The sequence below is a fragment of the Malaclemys terrapin genome, chromosome 4, assembly GCF_027887155.1.
Source record: "Malaclemys terrapin pileata isolate rMalTer1 chromosome 4, rMalTer1.hap1, whole genome shotgun sequence".
Lineage (NCBI taxonomy): Eukaryota > Metazoa > Chordata > Testudines > Emydidae > Malaclemys > Malaclemys terrapin.
In genome coordinates, this window is record NC_071508.1 from 106,474,617 (window position 1) to 106,482,902 (window position 8,286).

Sequence of the window (8,286 nt, forward strand, 5' to 3'; positions counted from 1 at the left end):
GGTACCTTCCATGGGGTCATGGTCTTCAGGGCCGGCTTTAGGCCGATTCAGCCGATTCGGCTGAATTGGGCCCCGCGCCAAGAGGGCCCCGCGCCACAGCTCTCCACCCCGCTCCCAGCTCATTTTCCCCTCCTCCCCTCCCCTGAATGCTCCACCCCCTGCTCCTCCCCCTCCCCTGCTTCCCGCGAATCAGAGGTTCGTGGGAAGTCTGAAAAGAAGCAGGGGTGGGCAGGCAGCACCTGGTAAGCTGAGTCAGGGGTGTGAGAGGGGGATGTGAGAAGTGCACCAGGGAGGCGCGGCGCAGCGCAGCCCAGTCCGGCCCCAGCCGAGCACCTCTGGCCCCAGCAGCTCCGGCCCCGGGGCACCGGCCCGGGTTCTGGCCAAGCGCGCCGGCCCAGTCCGCTCGGCTCGGCTTCGTCCCAGCCCCTGCGGCTCGGCTCGGCTCGGCTCCGGCCCGGCTCCCTCGGCTCGGGCCGGGCCCGGCCCCCGCAACTCAGCTTGGGCCCAGCCTGGCCCGGCCCGGCCCCCGCAGATCAGCTCGGGCCCGGCCCCCGCGGCTCAGCTCCAGCCCGGCCCTGGCTGAGCAGCTCCGGGACAGACCCAAGCCCCATGACCCCGGCTGGAGCTCAGGCCGGAGCGCAGCCCGATTCCTGGGGGCGGGGCTTGCGGCAAGCCATGCTCCCAGGAATCAGGCCCCGCTCTTGCTAAAGCCGGCCCTGATGGTCTTGGATACTGGCTTGGGAGGGTTGGGAGGGTACTTCAGTCTGGCTGAGAAAAAGATCCTGGCTGTTGGGTAGAACGGAGTGCTGGGTGTTCTCCGCAAGCTTGTCCTTGTCCTCCTCCTCCTCCTATTCTTCCCCGTCCGCAGAATCCTCAGGTGTAGCTGATGAGATTATCCCCACCTCGGAATCCACGGCCAGCGGTGGGGTAGTAGTGGCGGCCCCCCCTGGAACTGCATGCAGCTCGACGTAGAAGCGGCATGTCCGCGGCTCTGACCCGGAGCGACCGTTTGCCTCCTTTGTTTTTTGATAGGCTTGTCTGAGCTCCATGACTTTCACGCGGCACTGATCTGAGTCCCTATTGTGGTCTCTCTCCATCATGCCCTTGGAGATTTTTTCAAAACTTTTGGCATTTCGTCTTTTTGAACGAAGTTCTGCTAGCACTGAATCCTCTCCCCATATAGCGATCAGATCCAATACCTCCCGTACGCTCCATGTTGGTGCTCTTTTTCGATTATCGGCCTGCATGGTTACCTGTGCTGATGAGCTGAGCTATCTGTGGTCACCTGTGCTCTCCACGCTGGGCAAACAGGAAATGAAATTCAAATGTTTGCGGGGCTTTTCCTGTCTACCTGGCCAGTGCATCCGAGCTCAGATTGCTGTCCAGAGCGGTCACAATGGTGCACTGTGGGACAGCTCCCGGAGGCCAATACCATCGAATTGCGGCCACACTAACCCTAAGTCGAAATGACTATCGATTTTGGCGCTACTCTGCTCGTCGGGGTGGAGTACAAAAATCGATTTTAAGAGCCCTTTATTTCGAAATAAATGGCTTCGTTGTGTGGACGGGTGCAGGGTTAATTCAATTTAATGCTGCTAAATCCAAATTAAAGTCATAGTGTAGACCAGGCCTCAGACACAGTTTGCAAAACTATTTCAAACAGGGTCAGGCCTGCTGGTTAGGGACATGGTATTTAAACCATTTTTCTGGGAAGAACTATTTTAATGAGGTTTCATAGTACCACACATGAGAACAGAGGTGGGGCGGAGGACAAAGTGAATTGTTTTGTTTAGCTTTATAAATAAGTACCCAGCATTTTCAGAAGTGGGACTTTTTTAAAAAACAAACAAACAGATCTTACAGCTTTGTATGGATGAATAAAAAACTCCCCCCCCCTCTCTTTTTTCTTAAAATGTTCTGGATCAGATAAAATAGTCCCTGAAATTGTTCTTTAAGTTTTGTATCAAAGCTACTTCCACACATCTTAACATGAGGGTAGGAGCTTTGTTATGCAATTACAGATTCAGGAGTATCTGGACTTTCATCTTCAGAATCAAAGGTAAAGAGTTCTTACACTACAGAACTATGAATTGAATTAAGGCTCATTAAAGAACTTTAGAGTTTTTACACTTAGAATTCCCAGCAGCCTTCTTGATTAGGTTTATAGTGACACTTTACTTATAAACTTGACTATGGGGCGGTGTAGCTGCGGTGCCCCAGGAAGAGTGCCAAAAAGCAACTGACTCAGAGGCACCCCGCTGACTCTCAGTTGCCCCTGAGCTCCTGTGTTGCACAAGCGGGTGCGAGTAGGAGGAAAGCATGCTGTATTGGTCCATTGATAATTGCAGCATATTCTCTCCCTTATGCCCAGCTCAGCTGCTTGGTGCATGTGAATGGCAAAGCTGTGGCTTTGTCTACTCCTGCCTCCTCTCTTCCTTGACTCTCCCCTCTTGCTTGACAGGAGAGCAGAAGCCCCTTTGTATCTGCACTCCAAATCTGGCCAAGCCTTATGCCTCCTTACTCCACTGTGTGGCTGTGTAAGGCCATGTCATAATGGAGGACATAATGAAAACCTGTTTGCCCACAGTGGGACTAATTTTTAAAGTCAGCTATGTGTAATTACACATGCAAAATGAATGCACAACAGTGCACCTAATTTGTTCACACAATTACTATGAGTGCACACACAAATCGCCAGTTGTTGTTCTACTTGGTCATCTGCACATTCAATCACAAGCTCTGGGGAGGACACCCCTGCATATAATTTAAAGTTCCCAATAGAAGGAAGATCTACATTTGATTGAATAGAATAAATTTGGTGCACCTATCAAACCATCCATCCATTTCAAAAGCTCTGGCTCTGCACTTGGGTGCACTATATGACCCCCAAGTTAATATTCCATTTCTTCAACGTACTATCAAAAATAGAGGAGGGTACTTGATATTTCTTACTTTAGGAATATGGAAGGGATTAACCCAACATGGTGACTGTGGCATTGACTCAAGAAATATAGCAATTGGAAAAAATACCATGCCATGATGTCTAGAGGCAGGGGATAATGATGGTTTCTGCTAACTATAGGTAGATGATCTGTGACCATAGATGGCTTTTATGAAATTTTAGGAAAAGATAGTTGGCACAACATTCGTCCCCTTATTTGATTATGCCCCTAAAGCAGCTATGGTATGTTTGCTAAATAGAGGGCTAGCTAGCTCTATATTGTATCTATGAAAAAATCCAAAACAAAGTTTATGTGGTTTATGGGTCAGAATCTATACTGACTTGCATCACATGTAACCTCTCTGAGGTCAGTAGGCCAAACGAATCCTTGCTGTAATATCACTCCTATACTTAGGAGTATATTGCCAATTGCTACATCCCTAAAAATAGATGTTGCATAGATTCTTCTTACTCTTGTTTTGAAATTTAATCTCAAATGCAAACCAATATACAGAATTCATTTTATCTAAGGGTTCTGATGGCATTTAATGCACTCACATAATGAGATTACAGTTTTGAGAGTGGATAACAATACACAATCCCAGTTTTATATCTGGTTCAAGGCTCCTAAACAGACTTGTGCATGATCGTGTTAACTTACAAGAGAGAAACTCATCTTCATTTTCCCCCTCAGTTTGCCCAAATGTCACATTGCATTACAAAAAAATAATCTGTCATTCTTATACAGGCAGACAACATCAAATCCCATGAAGTGTGAAAATGTTTTTCTTGAATAAAATTCTATGTTACAGTACCTGTCCTGCTGTAGATCGTCTGTTTCCTGGGGCAAATTTAATTGAACAACACTGCATTCCCATTTGTTTAATTCCTTCTAGTAGAGCAAGATGAATTTTAGATGGCTGGGACTGTACGAAAAACTCACTATTATAAAAATAAACTATAACCGCTCATTTTACTTCTATGACTGGTAGAGTGTCTGTCATAAAGTTTGTCTCTTTATTAAAAGAAAAGTCACATTCAAAGCATTTGTTTCTTCTTTCTCCCTTTTTATATTTAAGGTGTTAAAACCCAGGTATTATCTTTGCACACACCACTATTCATCTTTAATTTAATAAATGATGATTTCAATGCATTAGCAGTGCATTAAATTAGCATTTATAGAAATCAATTACACTGTCTCATAAGACAGAGGAGAAACCAAGGCCTTCATCACTGGATCATTTGTATTTATCTGTTAATTATAAACCTTAATTGTCTCTTCTTATCAGATTAATTTGCATAAATTGCATAAATTTAAAGTTTAACAGGTTTTACTACTGGAATACAAGTATTCTTTAAACACTCTTTTTTGAAATATTCATTATTAATTATAGCATTAAAATTAGCAGTCCTGATAATTGACCTTGGCATCTCCTTGGCTTATCATCATCTGCCCATTGAGGTCATTTATCTCATGATTATGCATGCTTTGTGGCTTCTTATTGCTGATATGCTCAGTTTTAATTGTACTTTATAGCCTGTCAGATTTCACTGACTTTTGACTTAAAGTGGAACATTATGTGGTGTTCTATAGAGCTGGATTCATTACAGTTCACATTCTTGGGTCCGCACATGTAACAGACTGAAAGGAATTCCCCTGGCTAGAATTCTAAAGCCGTTGGAGTTTGAGGCAGGGGTACACCTATCCTCTGGGGGATAAAGAACGTGTTTTAATGGTGCACCCTCAGAAGCTGAGGGAACCAGTAAGTTTCCAAGCAGCCCTGAAAGGAAATTTAGCCAACGGACCACTCTGTGTTTTGATAGGACTTTAGAAGGGTCTCTTGTCCTCAAATATAGATAATATGGCCCCTAAATGCCATCTCTGCTAGCTTAGTCTTGAAGAGTCACTCTGGATTATTGATCACCAGTGGCAGAAGTATTGGGCTGAATCTGACCTATGGAACATAAAGAACTTTTAAAATATCATCATGCTTTATAGAAGCTTTTCTTGACCTTGGTGTTTCTTGCCAAAGCATCCACCAAGGCTTGTTCAGTGGGTCTTTACTGGGTGGTGGACTGCCTTATTAATCAATGTTGTTTCTATTCAGTTAGAGGTTTTTGGGGTTTTTTTCAGTGAAGAATTTTCATATTATGTGGTTGACAAAAGAGCTCAGATATTGTCAGCTTTCTACTGTGAAGGAGACAGAACTACACATCAATGGGACTAATACCAAGTCTTCTCTGTGTTTCAAAGGGTGTCATTCACTGAGGTGCAAGGAGAACTCCAGCCTCAGACGTCCTGTCTGGATAGCGAGGCTAATAAGGAAGCATTCAATCCAATGTTTGTTTGAAGGGGTCAGTGTTTTCTTACAAAGAAAGGGAGAGGATGCCTGCAGTCCTTAAAGCAATTCTGAGGCCTCTACTCCATAAGTCATGTCTTGACAAGAAAATCTCACTCTCAACCTGTTTCTAGTCTTACATTTTTGGGAAAGGTCCCTGAGTGCACAGATTTCACAACTCAGTCAGGCTGTAAGCCAGGTGTTGGGACTGAAAGTTCACTGGTTGCATTGGTATGTGATCTCTGCCTATTGTTGGCTAAAGATAGAATATCCATATAGATTTTTTTGAATCTGTTCAAAACCTTTGATCCTGTTGACCATGAGGTGATGTTGACACATTTGCAGCCCTTTTCAGGGGTGGATGGAGTTGCCTGAGAAGTTCTATTTCTGAATTCAGGTAACATATCAAAGAATAATGTTGGTCAATTGCTCTTCTTCTTCAAGGGATTTCTCCTATTAGGTACAGCAGGGTGTCTCCTATTCAAAGTGTATATGAGGCTGCTGAGTGGATTAGTAAGGAGGCATTGGTTACAATGTCTTCAATATGCTGATGACATCTAATTCTAAGTATCCATTGGATTGGATCTGTTTGGGGGTGTTCAGGGAATGAGCCAGTGTCTATATGGGGTTGAAAGAGGGCTGGTTAGCTCTGTCCCTACCCACACAAGACGGAGATAATGTTAGTTGATTGAGGGGGAAAAAGCTGCAGAAGTTGGCAGAGTATTAGGTGTTTTAATTTCAACTCAAATTCATGATCTTGGTAATTTTGAGAACCTAGACTTCTCATGGATGCACACGTAGAGACTGACAATAGTATGATTTTTCCACCTGCTCATGGGCCAGAGAGTGTGACCATTTCTTTTGAGTGCAGATTTAGTTACAATTATCCATGCCTTCATCTCTTCAGGATCAGATTGCTGTAAAATGAGCCACTTAGGGCAACATCTGGATGCTAGATTTATTGGTTGAGCAGCTTTAGAGGTAAATATGGTAACAACTTTGGTTTATAAGTAGTATGATGGCATCTTAGGCATGGAATTCTTTGGCCTCCAAACCTCAGAAAGTATACCTGGAAGGGCATGGCAACAGTGCAAAGCATCTGCCATGCCTACTTTGCCAGGGGATAGGCACTGCCTGGCAGAGAAGGATGAGGCCTAGAGATGCAACAAGTGAGCACACCTCCTGGGCAGCCTCCACTGGTGAGGTTTCTATTGTGCCTTAGCCAAAGTTAAAGCTGATTTTCCACAGCAGTGAACTCCCCATCTGACATAGCAGAGTGTGTGTGTGTGTGTGTGTGTGTGTGTGTGTATAAACTGCACCCTCATGCACCAATGGGAGTAAATTAAATCCAGTAATGTACAAGTATCCGTAGCTAAAAAATTCTCAGTATTTACAGAATACAAGTTTCTTCCCTTACAAATACCCTGTTTCCCCGAAAATAAGACATCCTCCGAAAATAAGGCCTACTTACAGTTTTGCCTCTCGTTGTAATATAAGGCATCCCCCCGATAATAAGACCTCCCCGATAATAAGGCATCCACCGATAATAAGGCATTTTTCATTTCTGAAAAATAAGACATCCCCTGAAAATAAGACCTAGCGCATCTTTGGGAGCAAAAATTAATATAAGACACTGTCTTATTTTCGGGGAAACAGGGTAGGCCTACTATCTACACTTAAAGGTACAATCTACCCTCTAATCACTGGACATTAAAATTAAGATGTGTCAGAATCCTGCAGATTGCCACAGGTTATTTTAAGTGTATTTTTGTTACTCTTTATTTTTTGGTTACCATCAGAGAAAACTGTTCTTACCCCAACATGAATTCCAGGCTGATCTCATCACTATCCAAGAACCAAGTGTATAGAATCATAGAATATCAGGGTTGGAAGGGATCTCAAGAGGTCATCTAGTCCAACCCCCTGCTCAAAGCAGGACCAATTCCCAACTAAATCATCCCAGCCAGGGCTTTGTCAAGCCGGGCCTTAAAAACCTCCAAGGAAGGCGACTCCACCACCTCCCTAGGTAATGCATTCCAGTGCTTCACCACCCTCCTAGTGAAATAGTGTTTCCTAATATCCAACCTGGACCTCCCCCACTGCAACTTGAGATCATTGCTCCTTGTTCTGTCATCTGCCACCACTGAGAACAGCCGAGCTCCATCCTCTTTGGAACCCCCCTTCAGGTAGTTGAAGGCTGCTATCAAATCCCACCTCATTCTTCTCTTCTGGAGACTAAACAATCCCAGTTCCCTCAGCCTCTCCTCATAAGTCATGTGCTCCAGACCCCTAATCATTTTTGTTGCCCTCCGTTGGACTCTTTCCAATTTTTCCACATCCTTCTTGTAGTGTGCGGTCCAAAACTGGACACAGTATTCCAGATGAGGCCTCACCAATGTCGAATAAAGGGGAATGATCACATTCCTCGATCTGCTGGCAATGCCCCTACTTATACAGCCCAAAATGCCGTTAGCCTTCTTGGCAACAAGAGCACACTGTTGACTCATATCCAGCTTCTCGTCCACTGTGACCCCTAGGTCCTTTTCTGCAGAACTGCTACCTAGCCATTCGGTCCCTAGTCTGTAGCAGTGCATGGGATTCTTCCGTCCTAAGTGCAGAACTCTGCACTTGTCCTTGTTGAACCTCATCAGGTTTTTTTTGGCCCAATCCTCTAATTTGTCTAGGTCCCTCTGTATCCGATCCCTACCCTCTAGTGTATCTACCATGCCTCCTAGTTTAGTGTCATCTGCAAACTTGCTGAGAGTGCAGTCCATGCCATCCTCCAGATCATTAATAAAGATATTAAACAAAACCGGCCCCAGGACTGACCCTTGGGGCACTCCACTTGAAACTGGCTGCCAACTAGACATGGAGCCATTGATCACTACCTGTTGAGCCCAACGATCTAGCCAGCTTTCTATCCACCTTACAGTCCATTCATCCAGCCCATACTTCTTTAACTTGGCGGCAAGAATACTGTGGGAGACCATATCAAAAGCTTTGCTA